Genomic DNA, 20,726 nt, shown 5'->3' with positions numbered 1-20,726 from the left:
CCCCACTTCTAGGTATCTACCCTGGGAAACTGTGTATCAGTCAAGGGAGATTTTCACATTAGTGCTCAGGGCAGCATCCTTTATAATAGCAAAAAAAGTAGAAATTTCTAATTTCTAAAATGAATTCTAAATAGATTTTGGGTGAATGAATTGTGTTTCATTTATGCAATGGAATATTCCAGAGGAGTTAAATTAGAAAGCCAGTGTGTGTCAACATGCATAAGATATGAAAACAATCTAATGGTAAGTGAAGAAAATTAAACTGTAAAGTAACACATGCATTAATTTATATTTTATGCTGATAGCAGTCAAAACTATAATATTTACGGTTTATGAATGATAAATACCAATTCAGATGTCCATCTGGAGAGGTGGGTGGGGACAGGAGATAAGGTGGCTTTCAAGATGTCTGTAATGTTTCATTTCTCTAAAACACAGAAAAAAAAATACTTGAAACAAACACAGCACAATGTTAACATCTGTTTAATCTTGGGGGTTGGAGTATAGAGGTCTGTTCTTTTATTTTCTGTATCCTTCCATATGTTTAAAGTGGTTTGTAATTAAAATACAACATGGATGAGTAGGGATTAGTCTGGTAGAAAAAAAAATAAAAATGCATTTCAGGCAGAAGGAAGCAAAAGAATTAGTAAATTTTAAAAGAACAAGATGGCTTCAGAGAACCACACATAGTGTGGCATGGCTTTGATCTAAAATGCCAGAGAAGAAGTAGGAGAGAATAGGAGTGAATAATAAAGTAGATCAGAATTTGACCATAAAAGGGTCTTGGGCTTTATTCTATCGAGTGGAACTTCATTCTGTAGGCCATTGTGGACTACAGAACATGTTTTTCCAAAGCGGTCCATATCCTAGTCCCAGAACCTGTGAATACAGGACATTCCATGGCAAAAACTTCACATGTGAGTTAAACACGTTGAAACAGAATTCTCTTGGATTTCCTGGATGAGGCTAATGTACTCACAAGGGCCCGTATAAGGGCAAAGAGGCGAGTCAGGTCAGGAAGGAAATGCAATGAGGAAAGTAGAGATGGGAGGCAGGCATGGTCACAGAGTGAGCTGGAGAAGGCAGTGCAATGCATTCTCCTCTGGAGCCTTCAGGAAGCAGCCTTGCCAGCCCAGTTTATACTTCCTACCCCAACATGCTAAGATAATGTAATTTTGTTGTTTTAAGTCTGTAGTCTTTTTTTTTTTTTTTTTTGACAGCAGCAATAGACAATTAGTATAGATAGCAGTGAAGATGAAATCTTGTGGAAGGTCCTAGACATTACAGGGAATAAGGGAGGAGTAGTGGGGGGAGGGGCAGATGCTGAGGGGAGGAGCAAACGTATCTGCAGTGTTACTGTTTATATCTGTAACAGAGGAATAATATTTACTGCCTTGCTAAAGAGAAATCAGAGTCATCCTTGTTGCAGGATAATTACTGCATGACTCCACTTCAAAAAGGAATCTAAAATGCTCAAACACATAGAAGCATAGAGGAGTGCGGTGGTTACCAGGGGCTGGTGGGAAGGATGCAAAGGGACATTTCGTTCAAGGGGTATGAAGTTTCCAGTCATCAAGATGTTTACGTTCTAGAGATCTGCTGTACTACACTGTGGCTATGAATAGAATAGTGTATAGTGTTCTTACCTCAAAAATCAACCAGTGAGAGGAGAAAATAAGTGAAGAAGAAGATGGAGGAGAAGGAGGAGGAGGAGGAGGAGGAGGAGGAGAGGAGAAAGGAGAAGAACATGTACATAAATACATGTTCTATGGTACGTTAACAACTACATATATTAAAAGAATCTTTCTCTCTTATTCTAGGCAAATGTCAAGACCACACACTACTTTGTTCATACTTCTTCTTCTTTTTTTTTTTAAGATTTTATTTATTTATTTGATACAAAGAGAAAGAGAGGGAACACAAGCAGGGGGAGTGAGAAAGGGAGAAGCAGGCTTCCCGCTGAGCAGGGAGGTCGATCCAGGGCTGGATCCCAGGACCCTGGGATCATGACCTGAGCCAAAGGCAGATGCTTAACGACTGAGCCACCCAGGAGCCCCTGTTTCATACTTCGGGGATAGCTTTCTCACTTATGATTTATTTTGTGGAAAGTTGCATGAGTTTCCAGAGTCAAGCTACCAAGATGAAAATATGTTTTAAGAATAGGATATAGGGGCGCCTGGGTGGCTCAGTGGGTTAAGCCGCTGCCTTCGGCTCAGGTCATGATCTCAGGGTCCTGGGATCGAGTCCCGCATCGGGCTCTCTGCTCAGCAGGGAGCCTGCTTCCTCCTCTCTCTCTCTCTGCCTGCCTCTCTGCCTACTTGTGATCTGTCTCTGTCAAATAAATAAATAAAATCTTTAAAAAAAAAAAAAAGAATAGGATATCAACAGATAAAAAGCACAAAGGAAAATGCATATATAATTTTCTTACCCTATTACAGTTTCTACATCTGTCTTATGGAGCAAATTTTAAAATTCAGGAAAAAAAATCCTACCATTTTCCAAAATATCCCTTTCAAATTTATATCCAATTTGAGCCTGAAATGTTTTGGCAAATGAAGGGAATATACAAATACACAACTCTTAATATGCCAAACCTCCCATCTTCTAGCAAACAAAATCAAATTTTTAGCTATCAAAAATGGTAAAACAGAAAAAAGCTAAATCACTACATTTGAAATAAAACTATGGTTAGAATCAGTTATGAATTAGCTGATTCCTCATTGAATAAGCTGTCTAATATCTAATGTAAGTTGGGTTTAAATCCTTGGTGTTTGTAAAGATTAAATAAGACATTTTATCATGAAATCACTATATTGATACACTAGTTTACAATTTCAACAATTGCCGGTGACCCTGAAACCATGCAGGAGTTAGGGGCTTCAATCCGCGCACAGTTGAAAATCTGTTGATAACTTTTGACTCCTCCAAAATTTAACTAATAGCCTACTGTTGACCGAAAGCCCTACTGATAGTCGATTAACACATATTTTTTTATACCATATATATAGCATCTGCTTCCACTCAGCTGATGATCAGGCAGTCCTGGGATCAAGCCCCGCGGCTGGCTCTCAGCTCAGCAGGGAGTCTGCTCTCCCTCTCTGTCAAATAAATAAATAAAATCTAAAAAAAAAAAAAAAAAAAAAAAAAAAGGAGGGATGTTTGGGTACCTCAGTCGAATAAGTGTCTACATTTGGCTCAGTTTATTATCCCCAGGGTCCTGGGACTGAGCCCTGCGTCAGGCTCCCCGCGCAGTGGGGAGTCTGCTTCTCCCTCTCCCGTTCCTGTGCTTGTGCTCTCTCTCTCTTTCTGCCAAATACATAAAATCTTTGTGTATATAGATAGATATAGATATCTAAATATATGTATATAGAGAGAGAATATATCTTAAAACAAAGTAAAAAAAGTAAATTAGAGAAACTACATTTTCAGTACTGTACTATATTTATTGAAAATAAAAAATCAAAAAAAAAAAAAAGAAAGAAAGAAAAAAATCCACAAATAATAAATAAATAATCCATACAGTTGAAAGCCATGTTCTTCAAGGGTCAACTCGATAACCTACGGATTTAGATGAACTAAAACTTGCAGACCATTAAAGAAAACAGAACTGATTTGTAAACAATCTTTAAACAATTACAGAGGTATGCATCATACTTCCAAAACGATATCTTTGAGACTTGAACAATCATTCTGATGTCAAGCTAGACAAGATGTCTTGCAAGAAAAATACTGCCAGGATGCCTGGGAATTCCTGCACCTGAGACAATGTGGTGGTAGGTAAGAGGTACCACTTTCCCCACTGCTTCGAAAAATCTGCTTGTTTTCTGGTGTTGAGTACTTGGCTTCATTAACATTTGTACAAGCTGGTTCCTTAGACTTAATTTCTCTAAGGTTCAATCCCTCAAAAATTTAAATTTTTTTGCATGTATCAGTTGCAACTTTCATCATAAAGTGTCTTTCTGAAAAGTTAGGTTCAAAGAGTTTTAATGAAGAGTGAATTTGTAAGTTCTACGTAAGATTCCTTCCCAATTACTCAAAAGCCCCAAAGTAGGCTGTACTCAAGAGTGGAAATTCATACAAATTTTAAGGAAGATTTTTTCTAATAATCTCATGCTATTATTAAATATAGAACTGCAACAATAATAAAACATTAAAAAACATTGGAGTATGTTTGTCTGCACTTGGAAAAAAAGAAAAACAGCTTTTTAAAATAGTTTTATGTAGTTTTCAGGGACATCTTCAAAAATCCCAATTAAAAAAAATACATTTGTACTGTAGAATAATTGTAGATATATGAAAAAGGTTGGAAGATCCTGCTGAGAGTTCTTGAATATGATTTACCCAGTTTCCCCCTAGTTAGCACTGAGAATAACCACAGGGCACTTGCCAAAACTAAGAAACTAATATTGGTACAATACTGCCAAGTAAACTCCTGGCTGTTTAGAGTTCACTGGTTTTTCCATTAATGTTTTTGTTTGTGGGTTTCAGAATCCAGTTTAAGATAGCACATGACATTTAGCATATTATTTTAAAACTATAGAAAATCTTAAACATGGGCTTTCAACACATTTTCCAAAATGCACACAGCCAAGGGCAGTTCTGATCCATGCTGCTCGGTTTCTCATTCTTTCTCCAAAACACAAGCATTCCAGACTCAAGCACATTGTTGTATCAGTGCGTTGTATCACTGAATTAAAGCTATTTGTAAACTTTAAACATAACAGATGTTTCTACATCTGCATAAACTACCAGCCTTTGAAAAAATCGTTCAGTGTGCATTTGGTGTTTTAAGACTGCCTCCCTTCAAATATTTACTCTCTGCTACAAGTGCTTGAAATAAACACTGTCCCCGGATCTGGATGATACAATGCCCTCCCTCCACTGTCCCAAGTTTGCCCTGGCTCTCTTTACCTGATCCCATATTTTTTATACCTTCCTTATTCCCACATTTTTCCTGTTTACCCTACTTACCTGAGGTGGTTTCCTCTTCTTGAGGGCCATTTTTTTTTTTTAATTAAAGAGGGGGAGAGAGAGGGACCCAACCTGGGGCTCTACCTTACCATGCTGAGGTCATGACCTGATCCAAAATCAAGTCAGATGCTTCACTGACTGAGCCACCCAGGCCCCCCTTGAGGACCCTTTACTAACTGGTTTTTCAACAAGCAAATACTATGTGAAGATGTAATGAGCGTCAGGTTCCTCCTAATGCCGAAGTTCCATTTCATCCTCCTGGGATCACATCTGCTGCCACTTCTCAAAGATACAGATGTTGCTTTTTGAAACCAAGATCTTGCTAGACAGTTCACTTCAAAACCCTCCTTATGCAGTGAGGCCCAAAGAACTCCCTCATGCCCAGCACAGAAGGCTGCTGTTTGTGGATGTCTCTATCAACGAGAACAGCAGCAGAAATATTAAAACTAGGTGACAGTTGTATGCTATTCTGGATGCTTCGGGTGTGACTGTTAGGGTACTCATTTAACAATTGAGGTAACGGAGTCTGCAGGTAGTTAAGGGACATTCTGTCTTCAAGCTCATTGAAACAACTTCCCACTGGGGCCTTCGCTGTGTGGTTACCAGGCAGCAGTGACCCTTGTTGGCTAAACTGTACATCAGACCTGGAGTTTGGAGTATCCCTTGCAGGGAACACACCCAGTTTGGACTGCCTCCCCAGTCATCTGGCACTGAATGCTGCGGTCTTCCTAAAAGACAGTGATGGCCCTTGTGCTCTGTCCTCTCTTGTGGCAGACAGAGCTCTCTTTGGCAAGACTTACGAGAGATCACAGCCAGCCCTGGGAATCTGAAGCCACTGTCCCTCTTCCTCGATGATCTGATACAAGCTATTACTTCTGCTTTTTCTTGTATCAGCTCAATTTTCTTCTCAATGCCTGCATTTTCTTTTCATTGGTTTTTAAAACTGACTCTTACATCTTTTTTTTTTTTTTTTTTCTTCCTTCCACCTGTTATCAACTCCACTTGGAATGATTCCATTCTCCTGGGCCAGCTAGTGGATTTCTGCTTTCTGGGGCATCAGCTTTGCAAAGAACCACATTTACAACCAGCATGTACAGAATGTTTCTCCCCAGTGCAAAGACAGATACTTGTAAACTGAAACTATTTATCCTAGATTAACTTCATGTGGTTATCCTAAGCAGAACAGAAATGTATCTTTTAGTAGGATCTCTTTGGAAAGAATTTCTTTACTTAGAGAGGAGTTATCTGCAAGGTCTGCTGACATATCTGTGGGAAAAGAGGTAGGGATCAGCCTGAAGACAGGACTTTCAGTAGAAAACAACTCAAACTCTTTGAAAAGGCACAGAGTTTCCTAACTTCCAAATGCTGAATACATTTTATATAAAAGGAATTTAAGAATTTCAAGATCAGTCCTCTAGTATCAGTTACATGTATTATAAAAAGAGAATACTTTTAGTATTTTTAAAATAACAACACACATTTAAAATACAAATTGATAACCAAAATATAATACAAAATGGAATATAAATGTTCAGTTGAAGGAGGTTAAATATATGCATCTATATGGGTGGGTGGTTTCTAGGCTCTGTATATGCACATACATATAAATACACTTCTATTTATATTATTTATATGTGAATGTATATTCTATATGTATGTATCTACTTATTAAGGTCACTCATGCCTTATATGACAGTGCTTTGTAAATATAGATGTAATAAAATCATTTAGTGCCTATTTCAAAAGTTACAAAGACTACTAATCTATTTTAAGAACTGGGTAAAGAAAGACGTTCAGTGCCCTTTTCCAGTTTCAATTTTCTCTCAGTTAGAGACAATCTATTTAAAATAATTCTCTTAAATCAACATGAGAAGCACATTTCCATTGTTCCCAAAAGCCTCCTTCTTTTTATCTGGCTTTTTATTCCCCTTTTTGTTTACTTTGTGCTTTTGGTTGGGGAGCAGCCTTTGTTTTTTGTGCCTTTTCTTGTCCCTTTTTTCCACTAGATCTGCTCTGCTGACTGTCCCTCAGGTGTTCCTTCAAGAACCTTTTCTAAATGCAAAAGCAAATAAGAGGAAAAATGTCAGCTTCCATGGTTGGCAAGACAACAAGGCTCAGAGGGTAGGAAGCAGGTTCGTGGCAAGCAGCAGCAGGCTTCGCAAATGGGCCCTGGGCACGGGAGCGCCGGGCCGTGCCTGCAGGTACACCGAGTTCTGAAAGAGCTCTCCCTTCCCAGCACTTTCTGTTTATCAAATGCTGCCCCGTTTGGGCTGTGCCACAGTGTATTTCTCTAAGGTTAGAACCCAGCTGTGTCCAAGAAATCAATAGAGACAGAAAAACACATGTGCAGCCCAAGTGTTTTACGGTGACAGGGGTATGGTGGTTCAACTAGTGCTCCCTATCACTTGCTTTATTTAACACTCATGAAGTTTGCCTCAAAAACCTCTCAGAACAAGTTTGATTAGGTGAGTATCGTGATGCTATCCAATTATGAAAATCATGAGATACCTTCCCAGTTATTTAAAACACTGACAGAAAATCACTGCAAACTAATTATAAGGTCTATCATACATTAAGAATTGCTATACTTTCTCCTACTTGTACCTTTTTTTTAATCTTCAAGAGCACTAGTTATTAAAAGCAGCATTGGGGATTTATACAATTAATGTAATTCTTCACACAACAAGGAGATGGGCTGGAGAGTGCTTTGATTTTTCTAGAACTTTTGTGGAAGTTTTAAAAACCCCAGAGAAATAAGAGCAGCTAGCTTTTAGGATGGGTTGAACTCAGAATATAAAGTTTTACTTTTTACCACTATCGGTGCCTAACATACATTTTGTCAATTTGCCCTTCCCTGATCCTTAGGAGCATCCTGGGAAAATCCAATAGCTTTTAGGTGATTTTAATTCCAATCTGGTCTCCATTAAAGTTCTAATCGATCATCCCTCAAACACGTCTGTCCTATCCCTTCTGAGACCACTCTGGGGCTGGTTAAGCCATGAGGAAAGGGAGCAGCCACCATCTTCCCTTTCCTTTTCCTTTCTTACTCCTGCCTCCACCTGCCTTTCCTTCAAGGCTATAGTGGGGGAGGTGATTCAAAGGAAGAAGGAAAGATCTACTTCTGGACCTTGAGGGCATCCCGACTCACCACTGCCCTTTGGTCCTGCCAGCCACTGTGTGTCTTTCTCAATGCTCTTTCCTCACTGACATCATGCTCTTGCTGGGGCAACTTTGCTTCTTACCTTTCGTCAGGCCGATCCAGGGTCGGACTTTTTAGATTACCTTGCCCTGGGAGGTAGCTGCTCTGGGGCAGGTTTTTGTCAGGATATCGATAGCAAAGTTACCTCCTGTAAGAAGCCATGTGTCCCAAATAAAAATAGAGAATTCTTTGTCCCATGAAGCACTAGAGTTTCTGCATTGCTCCCTTTCTTCTTGCCTTATCTGTGTGGCTCATCCAGCCAGCTTCCTGTTTTTGGCTTCTTCAGGCTTAAAACCGACACCTGCCTCCATCAACATGTATACAAAACCCCTGCGGCATAACCCAACCTTTGCAAGAATGTCCTGAGGTTTGACTACTTCTGTTATAATTTGGGATATGACTGATAAAGAACATTGAGTCAGGGAGTGTTCTACAGCCTTCTGTAGTGCAAACAATTCCCCAATTTTTGTGTGTTCTTTGATGCTGCCACAGCCGGCTGGGGTGCGGATAACCGTGCACCATTTCTCCCCCATGGAAATGGGCTGGAAAATAACATAACACTTTAATTTTTGTAAAGTTCTTGCTACCTTATTAGCAAAGATGCCTTATACGAAGGATATCTAGAGCCATTTTTCTATGCACTGTAAGAAATCTGAACCAATTTAGTCATGTCTTTACAAATCCTGTCTTTAGAAGTGATGAGAAGTTCACTGACTGTTGTTAACTTCCCAGGCTTTAGTGACTTTGAAACAACAGAAAAAGTTCCAAATATCCTGATAGAAATTTTTTCACCAATTATTCATTTTCACTTTTTACACAATATTTTCAAAGTGGAGTAGGTTAGCCTGGCAAATCAGTCTTGCACCATGGCACAAGAAAGACGGACATAATTTTTCAGCAGCTTCTGGAAAATACTGATGATTTCTTACGTGTTGACTCAGTGGTGGTCAGAGGTAGACTCTAAGCTATTATGTTCCCCATCATGGTGGCCCTCTATATTCCTCCCTTACCCAGTCGGGATCACAAGATTCTTCTGTGCTCCATATTGGAAAATTCCAGACCACCTTCTTGATGTATACCTTTTTTGATGAAACCTGAAGCTTCTGAACTACTGCATAAATTCCTATTATTTCAAGGCTAATCCTTAGCACAGGATACCCAGGGGTTGGCATATCCTAGACCCTCATTTGAGAACCCCCAAATATCCGCAAACTTATTGAGCAAAGGGGTTGTAAGTATGTTCATTTATTCTGCAAATCTATATCATTTTTAATAATGACAGTGATCTCCCCTTTCTTATAGAATCATGCTTAATAGTAAGGGATGTAGTTAATACCTGTGGTGACTGTATAATGTAGGAATTAGGAGATAAACTCATGAGTCAGACCACACCTGAAATCGTATCTTGGTCCTCCTCTACAAGCTGTGTGACCTGAACAGGTTACACAATGTCTCAATGCCATAATTTCCTCATCTGAAGTGTCAATATAATAATAATATCTACACCATAAGTTTGTCGTGAAGACTATGTTGATATATTGAAAATATTGGATATATACATCAGTGAGTGGCACATAGCATTAGAGTCCTTTTTTATTATTAATACTCTTATAAATCACATTCAAATTTTTACTTGATCCTCTTAAGAAGGTAATGAAGTATGTCAGATATTTTAATTTTTTCTTCTATAAAAATGGAAAATTAAATTTTTAAGACTTTTTTCTAGAGAAGTTTAAAGTCCACAGCAAGACTGAGAAGCAAGTTACAGAGATTTCCTATATGCTGTCTGCTCCACAACTGCATAACCTTCCCCAGCCTCAACATCCTCACCAGAATGGTACACTGAGAACTACTGATGAGCCAATATTGACACCTTATGATTACTGAAAGTCCATAGCTTACATTAGAGTTCATACTTGGTGGTGTACATTCTATGGGTTTTGGCAACATGTAATGACATGTTTCCATCATTACGGTATCATATAGAGTATTTTCATTGTCCTGAAAATCCTCTGTATTCTGCCTATTAATTCCCCAACACAATCCCTGACAACCACTGATCTTTTTAGTGTCTCCATAATTTTGCATTTTCTAGAATGTCATATAGATAGAATCATACCATATTCCTTTTCATACCGTAACCTTTTCATATTGGCTTCTTTCCCTTAATAGTATTCATTTAAAGTCCCCTACATGCCTTTTCGTGACATGACACTCATTTCTTTTAATGCTCAATAATACTCCATTGTCTAGTTGGACCACTGTTCATCAAGGACATCTTGATTGCTTTCAAGTTTTGGCAATTACAAATAAAGCTACTATCAATGGTCATTCCAGGTTTTTCTATAGATGGGTTTTCAACTCCTTTAGATGAGTACCAAGGAGTGTGATTACTGGATTTCATGACAAGAATATATTAAGAAACCTCTGAACTATTTTCTCCAAGTGACGGCACCATTATGTGTTCCCACCTGTGAAGAAGGATGAGTTCCAGAGCCCAACATGGTGATGCACATTAAGAAAGTTCTGTGTCAGATCTCAGAAATGCTTTCTTCCAGAGACAGAAATTAAATGTCTAAAAGATTGGAGTATAATGCAAACCTCATAATATTTACACTTTGATACCTTCTAAAATATAACATTAGGTGAATGTCATTTATATTTCTTCTAAATTCTCATTTTTATAAAATTAATTAGCAACATAGGAAAAATTGACTTCCAAATGAAATGCTAAATAATTTTAAGAATAATATAGAAATTATGTAAAATATTCTGAAGGAATAAACAAAATAATAAATTTTGTTTCAAGGACATGGGATTATATGTATTTTTATGCGCACATTTCTATTTTATGTATGTATGTTTTACACGTGCTTTTCTCTCTATTTTGAACAAAGGTTGACATTAGAGTAATACTTGAATCTATGTTTTTCTGATGAACAATTACAAAGGACTCTGTCAATGTCATGTCAAAATCAAGGATTATTTTTAAATTCGGGGATGTGCCTCATCCTGAAGATTATTATTAACTAATCACAATTGGCAGAGGTAGAAAACAGAGTTTGAATTCATAGAAACTATATAAACAATCTACAGAAGTCATATGGGCTATAAGATTCCTGGTTGGAAGGACCTAAAACTTGGTCCTGTTGGAATATACAGCAAGAAATCAAGTGACCTCATTGATCTGGAAGGACTCCTCATTGAGAGTATTTGTCATCACTTCAAACTAACCTTTAGCTTTGTGGTGTTGCCTCTGAGAATTCCTGTACCTATACAAATGCCCTGTTGAACCCCTCCTGAGGCAATACCAAAGCCTTAAATATCATATTAAAATTTACATTGTTTTATTTTTCACTATAGAAATACATTGTTAGTAGTTGGGATCCTCAAACTATAGCTAAAAAGTCATTATGAGGGATATTTTTTTCTTCCTCACTAAGAGGTAATGTGTCCACAGCAAGGTTTGGCTTCTGGCCATGGTCACACCAACGGTGAGCAGAGAGTGCTCTCTGGGAGCCAATGTGTCACATTTGGTGCATTTGAGCAGAAGGCCTGGCTATAGCTCTCTGCTCAACGAAATTTCCAGACACTCTCAGAGGTACATTGTTGGAAAGGCCATGGGCTAGGGCAGCAACGTGCAAAAACCTCTCAGGCTAAATTAATTATACTTCTGGAAATGGTGGAAGAAAAGAAAACAAATAAAGAAAGTGTGGGATCTGGGGAAGTAATTTACTTTTAAATAATTGCTGGGGAATTCTTAGGTGATGTTAGGGCACCAAAGAAGGAAATATTATCTCTGATAACTAATTCTTAGTGAGGACCTACAGAAGTGTAGCTATAACCTGATACCAAACTTAGGTCTGCAAAGAACACACAAAATCTATATGGCAAGATCTCAGAGATATAAATTCAGGGAATTTATAACCACTGAATAAATTAACTATCCTACATAATTAGACTTTGGGTACATAGAGCATGAACTGTGTCTCTTTCATATTGTTCTAGTAAGCAGTCTGTAACTGGGACAATAATCTAGGCTAAAGTCATATATTATGGAGTCATTGTTATTTCTGAATTTTAGGAGGAAACTATAGGTGAGAAGGAGGTCAGTCTCAAGAACTGTGCAGGGTCTAGGATTTTATCTTAGTGTCAAGCCAACAAGTTTGCCTGCCCCATTTTCATAGGTTCTGGCAGAAGACACAGGGCATCCTAATAAGAGACAAGCAGCAGTAGCTAGCTTCAAATCTATTTCTATCAACTATCTATGCTGTTCAGAGACAAGCAGCAGTAGCTAGCTTCAAGTCTATTTCTATCAACTATCTATGCTGTTCAGACCCCACAGGGTGACACAGGTGGCCCATAATGGACACTTGTACATAGTAGGTTGCACTGCAGAAGAGGAGCACCTAGCTTGAGAAATCTATTGTTTCCATAGGATGAGAAGTTGGTTTGCTCTTTGTTTTGAGGGAGACTTCATGTCAGCTCTCAAATTCATTCATTGAAAACACAACCCAAAGAAATTGCCCAAGGAAAGAGTGGTCAAAATTTTATGCTCTTGGTGCCCATTAAGAAAGTACCCAATGGGGCGTGCCTGGGTGGCTCAGTTGGTTAAGCAACTGCCTTCAGCTCAGGTCATGATCCCAGCGTCCTGGAATCGAGTCCCACATCGGGCTCCCTGCTCCTTGGAGAGTCTGCTTCTCCCTCTGGCTTTCTCCCCTCTCATGCTCTCTCTCACTGTCTCTCTCTCAAATAAATAAATAAAATCTTAAAAAAAAAAAAAAAAAGAATGTACCCGATGATCCATGACAGGTGGGTGGTCTACCCAACAGTTGCCCAGGGAAAACCTAGAGGAGAAATGATATGTGATTAGGAGTAAACCTTAGGAAACACAAACATTTGAAAATATTTGGAACAGCCAAGAAAGGAGTAATAGGGGAAAAGGAGAAAAATCAGAATAGTATAAAGAGTGAAAAGGATGAAAAAGGTATTAATGAGGGAGTAGTGATGACAGCAATCTGCCTGACAAATACACAACACCAAACCATTCGGAAACTGGAGACGTGGTTTACAATTTTTTTTTTTTTAATTTTGTTTCAATATCCCTTTGTATTGTTAAAACTTTTGAGAAGCTGAAAGCTTTTGTTTATGTGGGTTATATCCACTGAGAGTTAAAAGTTGAGTGTGAGAACATTTTTAAGTATTTATTAATTAAATCTTTAAAATAACAGTTGGTTTTATGAAAAACTCAGTATATATTCTAAAACCAAATATAATGAAAACATTATTTTTCACTTTTGCAATTCTATTAAATGTCTCTCTTAAGATATCTTGATTCTTATACCTGCCTCTATAGTCTTCATGTTGCCATAAGCTATTTAGATTAAAGTATATGAACAAAATCCAGCATCACAGAGGCATGTGGTTGGAAAGAGTGGGGGTGATATAAGTAACCTGTTTCAGATAAGTGGGGATATTCTTGTCTAACATTATACCAAAATTTCCAAGGTGGTAATTTTTAATAGAAGTTGAAATATTGAAACAGAAAAAATCATTTTTTGCCCTGTTACATTCAAATTCATTGATGTATTTTCCATCTTGAATGGATATTTTAACCACAAATGATTATGTAACATGTACAGATCATTTGGAAAGTATTGTTTTATTGAGTAATGCTGATCTTTCAAATGTTGACATTTCATTATACAGTATTAAATATCACATTAATTAATTTCACCAGCAATCATCAGAAAAGTATTTAAGAATTAGATATACCAGTCTCACAGTGGTGGATACAAGCTTTCCAAATGTTTAATTTTCATTGGAAAGTTCGGATTTCATCATTGAAAAGTATTATCAAATGTTTTTCTTAAAATAGCAGGTTTAATTTCTTTGTTCGCTATCAAGAAAATGTCCACCAAATATTCAGTTCTGAATAACATATTTGTTCTGTCAGTCTTTCTTTCAGGTAAAAATGGTAATTTGTGGGGGCAAGGGGGCAGTTAGTTTAGCTTACAACTCAGACAAATATAGGAGCCCGGATATAGTCATTGACTTCTGTTATGCAGTAAAAGTGTTTCATAGAGTTTCCATGTCATCACATGGCATTATTAGAGAGTTAGAATTTAATGAAAAGGATAACTTTTGTGTTTCACCTCAGACAGTCTCAAAAAAATATTTTCTTGTTTTGTGTTGTCTTCCTCACAAGTTCTTGGCTGTAAATACAACAACTACTAGTATTTTGGTGCTATTCCCATGACTCATGCTAGGAAACCAGCAGTTTTACTTAAATTACTTTTGCAACATCAGTGCAAACAGCATAAGAAAGACAACAAACATCTTAGTATTATTATGAAAATAGCTTGACTGTTACAGTGAACATATCTAGGGGATCCCAGGGATCTGAAAACTTTATTTTGAGAACTGCTATTTTAGAAAAGTGAAAGCCCCTTCCTTCAATTACTAATTCATTTTTGTTGCTGTTGTTGTTTGTTTTTATATTCATTTTAATTTCTCTGTTCTCCTCCTCTCTCTCTTCAAATGTGTGTGTGAGCATGTTGGAACTGCTTGGGGTCTAATTAAAAATTAAAGAAAGCCTAATTTTATTGAAGGATATTTTTAGCTATTCTTTGTCTTCCTCAGTGATATTATTTCACTTTATGTTAATAAAGTAGATTTTAAATTTTTATTAAGGACTTCATCTTTAGAGCAGTTTTGGGTTCTAGTTTTAGTTTTAGTTTTAGTTTACCAAAACCCAGGCAAAGGTACGATTTTCCTCACACATGCACAGCACCTCATTCTCAACATCTTCTGCCAGAGTGATACATTTGTTACAATCAACCTACTTTAATACACTAGTCACCCAAAGTTCATAGTTTGTATGACGGGCTTACTTCGAGGCTCACAGAAGCTCTGACTCCCTTTTTCATCTGTCTCCTTAATCTTGGGGGGCAGTGGTTTGTCCCATATTCCTCCTTTTTTATGAATTCAAGAGGAGTGGTTGGTTTTCCAGTCTGATCAACTTTTTATTTGTGTTTAGGATGGAGTAGTTACTTCCAAGCTCCTTATTATATGCAGAAGCAGAAATCACAAGTCTTAACAGAGCATGTCTGAGTATATATCTCCTCTGTTTTGGAGACTAATCTTCTAAAAACCCCCTCAGTTTCTGGTTAGACTAAGAATGTTTCTGAGTCTGTATCTATAACTATCTTCTTCATGTTCAATAGCCTCAAAATAATCACAGAAACTTGACCTGAACACATCATCTAATCTTACATATGCCAGTATTTTTTTAAGTTTATTTTGATAGAGAGAGATCACAAGTAGGCAGAGATGCGAGCAGAGAGAGGGAGAGAAGCAGGCTCCCCACTGAGCAGAGAGCTTGATGCGGGGCTCAATCCCAGGACCCTGAGATCATGACCTGAGCTGAAGGCAGAGGCTTTAACCCACTGAGCCACCCAGATGTCCCCATATGCCAGTATTTTAGATGAAGGCAGAAGGATCAATCAGCAAGACCAGAATAAATCTCATAACTTTTTACCATGAGGACTTGACAACTAATTGACACTTACTTTTTTTATTAATCCATCTGATTTTCAAACCATGCATTATATGTATTCGCTGAATTTAAAACAAAGAGAAGTTGCATCAAATTAGAATATAAAAAGAAGAGGCAGTGTGGCACCTGGCTGGCTCAGTCAGTTGAGCATCCAAGTCTTTCTGTTGGCTCAGGCCATGATCTCATGGGTTGAGAGATCGAGCCCCATGTTAGGCCCCACTCCCAATGCAGAGTCTGCTTGAAATCCTCTCTCTGCCTTCCCCCTTCCCACCTCATGTGCTTTCTCACTCTCTCTCTCTCTCAAATAACTGAACAAATAATTTTTTTAAAAAAGATGAGGTAGGGCAAAAAGACCTATTTCTGAGTTTCCATGCAATCTGGCATAAACTGAATATTTACAGAAAGCAAAGTTTATTTCATTACATCTTAAACAACTAAAAATACAAAGGATATTAGAAATTGTTCAGATCTCTTGGATTAGATTAATGTATCTTAGAATGACTTAGTCATAATAAATATATTTACATTAGGAAGCTTATTCATTACCATATACAGTTGAAAGTATAATAGTATATGGTCTTTCTAAACTGTAGCAGGATAGTATTTTGAAACACTATTCAACTGTTTTTCTTTCCTAGTTCTCTTTTATCTTATTGTTCCTCCCCCATTAAAATAATTCTGGTAGTGCTTTGAGAAAGGAAAACACAAAGAACAGAATATAAAGTAATCGTCGAGTAATTGATTTTGACTTCCAAAAGAGCTCTTAAAATCCAAAGCTGACATGTGACGTGAATATATTTTTGATTTATATAAATATGGAATTGGAAAAAAGAAAAATGATTTAAATAATTAAAAATTCATTTAAACATGTACAACACAGAGAAATGTAAATAACGGATATTTGAATAAGAAAGACAATATGCAGATATACTAGTCCTTTTCCCAAGCAGATAGATAAAGATCTCAAAAGATTAGCAGGGGGAAGGAAGCTAGAGAAGTGACTAGTCTCTAGAGCCTGATGGTATCCCAGAAGAAGCCCGACACTGCCATCCCTTGGCTCTGTCCAGTGGGAATGGCTGGACCCCTATATGTTTAAGGGAAATCTGAAATAGAGAGGTCTTCTACATGGTTCACCTGTAGCCCACGGTTGTGGAAACCTTGTGGAGAAGCTCCAGAATATGGTGCCAAACCAGTAAAATAGATAAGGCTATGGACTTGGATATAGCTTCAGAAAATTCTGATAATCTTGACCTTCATAGAGAAAGAATCAAGTCCCCTAAGAGGGGGTGTGGCAGATGCTCTTTTCCAAATATGACTGCAGCAAGTACTCTCATTCCACATGCTGTTTTTACTATGTGAGTCTGACAGGCCTACCATCAAGAAGTAGGGTCTGTGTTTCTTCTTGAAGCTGGTGGGGTTACAAACAGAAGTGACATGATGGGATTCCAATGCTAAGTAATAAAAGGCAAACAACTTCTGCCTGTTTCTCTTCAATGTTTTTGTTCTTGGAACCCAGCCATCCATGCTGTGAGGAAGACCAAGCAGCCAAGAGAAGCTTCATGTAGGTGTGAGGCCAACAGGCCCAGCTGAGGTTGCAACCAACAGCCAACATCGATTTTCAGACATGTGAGTAAAAGAAAAGTCTTTAGATGATTCATGTCTCCAGACTTCATGTATTCCAGATGAAGCCCAAAAATAGCTCAGAATAGAAACAAGCTGTCCCTGCTGGGCCTTTTCTGAATTCCTTGTTCTCAGAATCCAAAAATATAATAAAACAGTTGTTTTATGTCACTAAATTTGGAGAACTTTGTCAGGAAGGATCGATAACTGGCACAATGGGGTGGGGAAAAGGAGTGGATCTGAGAGGGTAATGGAGGGGCAGAAGCTGGTCTTGGGAAAAGTAAGCAGAATATCTAAGTCCTTAGACTTGTGCCTAGAAGTCACGGCAGGGTCCTTAGCATCAGGACCAGATTCCACAGTAGGTGCCTCAACACCTGGCTAAGTGAGTTACATCTTAGTGAGTATTGTCACGGACACAAGATAATACAGGGACAGACACCTTTTCCTGATGTCATGACAATACGGTTATTTGTAGATACTTAGGGACACTACGGAAGAACGGAAGAACATATGAAATAGAAAGAATCATAAATTGACCAACTTTCATCTTGAAATATCCACATTCAAATCATATTTGAGTTGGCATGACTCAGGTTTTCTTTGCCGTTTTTGGATTATTTCAAATTTAGTCAATGAAAATAAAGTCCCATTTTACCTTTTTTAAATCTTAATTTTATAAAATGTCTCACGTGCCAGCTAAATATTTTTTGGAGATGCTTACAGAAATAGGCATTGCTCTGAGCAGATGATATGTATTATCACATGCCCCTTCACAAAGTTTCAAATTTTAATTGGGAAATAGTGTTTAGATTGGCAAATTCAAACCACAGCTTTGTCTTCAATGGAGAAAATTTGAATAGAAACTAACAGCTCTTTTTGCTTTTACTCTTTTATTTTATTTTACTTCTTATTAATGTTAATTACAGTAAGATATAAGTATGACACACTTTATCATCTTTAAGTGTACAACCCATTAGTTTCTGCTTCCACTTTTAATGATTCATTCTGTACTTTATACCTCTCTAGGGATCTCATACAAACTCTCAGAGAGGGGTCTTAAGAAAAGAATATTAGTTTTACTCATAAATGACAAGCTAAGTTTCTGCTAGTGATAACTGACCCATTCCTATCTAATCAGACTCCTCCACTGAATATTCTTTGGGACTTGTGGTAAAGTTTGTGAGATAAATAGCCTTGATCAGGATGCATCTGTGGCCCTAATCCAAAACAGAGTTAATGGGCCTGAATCGGAGTTAAATCCAAGAAGCTCAATATAGCTGACAAAATTGGATAATAAAATACCACTAGGGACACTCTCTGGACTAAAATTTATAATTGTCAATATGATGTAATCAAAAATGCTAATTTTTGTAATCAATCTCATTTGCAGTCAAATTCTACTTATTTGACATCAGCCTATTCATGGAACTCTTATGTTCAATTTAAGAAAAAAATTGAAATATCAGTTACTTATTTTATTTGAAACCTGAAATTTTGGGTAAAACTCTGGGGATTCCTGCCCCACTCCTGTGTGATCCGAGAAGATGTTGCATCCATGTGCCTTCATCCCTGTCTCTAACACTGAGCTCTCTAACTCACTCTTTCTGACTCCAGAGTTCATCTCCATTCTGTTCTGAGATGTGGAGCTTTAGTTCGATGGCACTAGTGTTTCATGAACCAGAGTTGTGCTGCCAGAGAAAGAAAACTGGGAGATGTAGAGTATTATAGTACACAGAACCATGAGCTGTGTAGAACTCCAGAGAACCTAGGCATTAGAAGAAATTATGCACTTTGTGAGCAGATGTATTCTGATATTTATTGCCTTGTAATGAGAATATGGAAGTTGAGTTCTGTGGCTTCTAAATAAATGAATACATATATACATACATAAGACATAAAATAGCTAGTACACACCTCCCTTATATTGTGATGAATGAATTATTAATGGTTACTTGACTTCAGTTCTCACAGAGAAAAGGGAGAGGAATTGATAGCAAGTCATATTTCAGTTTTCTACCCAACTGTGAAAGAAGAAGTTGGGCAATTTAAGGGAACTGATTACACTTTAGGTTCATTCTTCTAGGTTCATCTTTAATGTTTCCCCACCCCCCAGGTTTTTATTTAAATTCTAGCTAGTTAACATACTGTGCAATATTAGTTCCAGGTACAGAGTTTAGTGATTCATCACTTACATAAAACATCCAGTGCTCATTACAACAAGTGTGCTCCCTAATACTCATCACCCATTTAGCCCAGACCCTGCCCATCTCCCCTTCAGGAACCATCAGTTTGTTCTCTATAGATGCTGTTTCTTGTTTTGCCTCTCTTTCTCCCCACTGTGTTCATTTGTTTTGTTTCTTAAATTCCATATATGAGTGAAATCATATGGTATCTGATGTCTATTGGAAGAAGAATGGATAAAGAAGATGTGGTATATATAGACAATGGAATATTACTCAGCCACCAAAAAAAATGAAATCTTATTATTTGCAATGACATGGATGGAACTAGAGGGTATTATGCTAAGTGAAATAGTTCAGTCAGAGAAAGACAATTAACATATGATCCCACCCATATGTGGGAGTTTAAGAAACAAAACAGAGGATCATAGGGAAGATGAAAATACAAAACAAGACAAAATCAGAGAGGGAAACAAACCATAAGAGATTCTTAATCACAGGAAACTGAGGTTCCGTGGAGGGGAGAACAGTGGGGGGGATTGGGCAACTGGGTGATGGGCATTAAGGAGGGCACATGATGTAATAAACACTGGGTATTATATAAGACTGAGGAATTGCAGGCCTGTACCTCTGAAACTAATACATTGTACGTTAAGTAACTGAATTTAAATTTAAAAAGTATAATAAAAAAAAGAAAGTATATTTGTTTTCTCCTGTTTAAAAAAAAAGCATTAGAATCCAAAATATATAAAGAACTTATAAAACTGAATACCTGAAAGACAAATAATCCAGTTTAAAAAAATGGGCTGCAGACATGAATAGATATTTTTCAAAAGAAGACATACAGATGGCCAATAGGCACATGAAAAGTTGCTCAAATCACTCATCATCAGGGGACTACAAATCAAAACCACAATGAGATGTCACTTCATACCAGTCAGAATGGCTGAAAATAATAACACAGGGAACAGGTGTTGGCCAGGATACGTTGTTTGTGGGAATAAAAACTGGTGTAGCCCCTCCAAAAAACAGTACAGAGTTTCCCCAAAAACTTAAAATAGAACTACCTTATATCCAGCAATTGCACTAGGGGGGTCTATTTACCCAAATGATCTAACAATATTGATTCAAAAGGATACATAAACCCCAACATTTATAGCAGCATTATCAACAAATTATCAACATAGCCAAATTATCA

General features: G+C 37.5%; 1 long non-coding RNA gene across 1 annotated transcript in view; it reads right to left on the bottom strand.

Moving 5' to 3' along the window:
• Positions 1 to 20,726, bottom strand: part of LOC309848880 — a 72,363-nt gene that overhangs the window by 28,232 nt on the left and 23,405 nt on the right. The window contains exon 2 of the long non-coding RNA XR_014303362.1: positions 348 to 427. This is a non-coding gene — a long non-coding RNA (uncharacterized lncRNA). The remainder of the gene's footprint in view (positions 1 to 347; positions 428 to 20,726) is intronic.

The sequence above is a fragment of the Mustela nivalis genome (genome assembly GCF_964662115.1).
Source record: "Mustela nivalis genome assembly, chromosome: 15".
Taxonomy (NCBI): domain Eukaryota; kingdom Metazoa; phylum Chordata; class Mammalia; order Carnivora; family Mustelidae; genus Mustela; species Mustela nivalis.
The sequence above is the reverse complement of the archived record's forward strand: the minus strand, read 5'-3'. Positions and strand labels throughout refer to the sequence as shown.